The sequence below is a fragment of the Octopus bimaculoides genome, chromosome 27, assembly GCF_001194135.2.
Source record: "Octopus bimaculoides isolate UCB-OBI-ISO-001 chromosome 27, ASM119413v2, whole genome shotgun sequence".
NCBI lineage: Eukaryota > Metazoa > Mollusca > Cephalopoda > Octopoda > Octopodidae > Octopus > Octopus bimaculoides.
The window spans coordinates 11,500,038-11,501,692 of NC_069007.1; positions in this window are offsets into that span (position 1 = coordinate 11,500,038).

A 1,655-nucleotide genomic window follows, 5' to 3' on the forward strand; every position below is an offset into this window, starting at 1 on the left:
TATTTAGTCATACCCCTTATAATATTCATATTCCAACAGGTGATAACCAGAAGTCTTTTGCAAATTTTTCTAATATGCCAGTTTGATTTGGAAAACTTGAATAATAAATGCTTAATTAATTGCATAATTAAGTAGGAAACTCAGAGTAATAATATGTATTTTATAAAAGTTTGTATTCATTTCCACCTAGTTATTGAGTACTCTACTTGTGTCCATGTATTCAATCATTATATACTCTGCTACCACTTGTGTACCCTTAAGAGATCATATAAGATTTGTGAAATATTAAACTACACAACATTGTAGAGCAATCTATTATATCTATTATGGATTTGTATAACTTGGTTGACTTATCAAACACCTCTGCACCTTTTGTGTGCTGGAGAAAGAAGAGGATCTAGTTAAACACATGTGAAAGAAAGTCTCCTCCTATGACTCTGAAGTACCAAAATGTCACCACTATGATATCAAGATACAAAGGAACTATATCCTTCCTCCTCCGCAAAAAAAATTAAGGACTTACAACCCCTTGGATATGATCTTTTAGACATGATATCTAAAGTAAAATGTTATAATCATTTTGGCCCCCAACTACAGTTGTTGATACTCTACAAAGTTCAGGTGGATCCTACAATGGAGTAGTTATCTCACATCCTGATCGGTGCCGCTGCTGCATAAACAGACATCCAAGAATACATCCAGAAAAAGGTCACTTGACTCCCTGGTATAAATATGATCACAGACACTCTCCACTTCAGGCCAGCTCACAACTGCATTGTCTCCTCTCTCTCTACCTTTTCTACCACTGTTATATTGGCCGCTGCTTCTCAGAGCTAGCTAAGCTCACACCATCTCCACTTTGGTAATCTCAGCCTGTTTTTCTCTCTTCCTCTCGTCACTCATGTCCTATCCCCCAAATCTCACACTAATTATTACTCTCAGTCCTTCCTTTCCAAAACATTGTCCCTTTGGAACTATGCAACCGCCCCCCCTCCCCACAGGTGTTGACTTGTAGTGGTTTAAGTGGAACATTAATGGCATCATTTCAACAATGTTGGACAGCCTGCAAGGGCCATGGGCATTCATCCTTCACCCAGAGCCAGTAAGCAAAAAATAAAAAATATATTTTGAGAAAAGTTTTATCAGGGTAAATTCAAATCCATTTGATTCTTTCAGTGCATGTAAGCATGGAGGCATACAAAAATATGGAAATATGTGAAATTATGGGATTATTTTCCTGAGTTGTATTAAACAAGAGATTTACCATCATAAAATTTGCCACAGTATAGAGAGATAATGGATTTATATCTCAATATATCAACAGACATATTGAAGACACGTTCTGAACAACCTTATTGATACCTTCGATACATTCTGCCTAAAATGATCATTGCAACATATTTAACCATCATTAATTTCTTAGACATTGCTGTTGATTGAACTGCATACTTATACAGGATCCTGAACAAACTTAACAAAAAACTTACTTTAAGATAGGCACTTGTTCTCAATTAACTGTTTTGAAAAAACCTAATCAGTGACATTATCAGGAGTATATTTAATTTGTCATTCAATATCTTAATAATGCGGAACTTAAACAAAGTTCTCAAAGATTTTGACTAAATCCCCCCCACTTGTCACCCCAAAACTAAGAA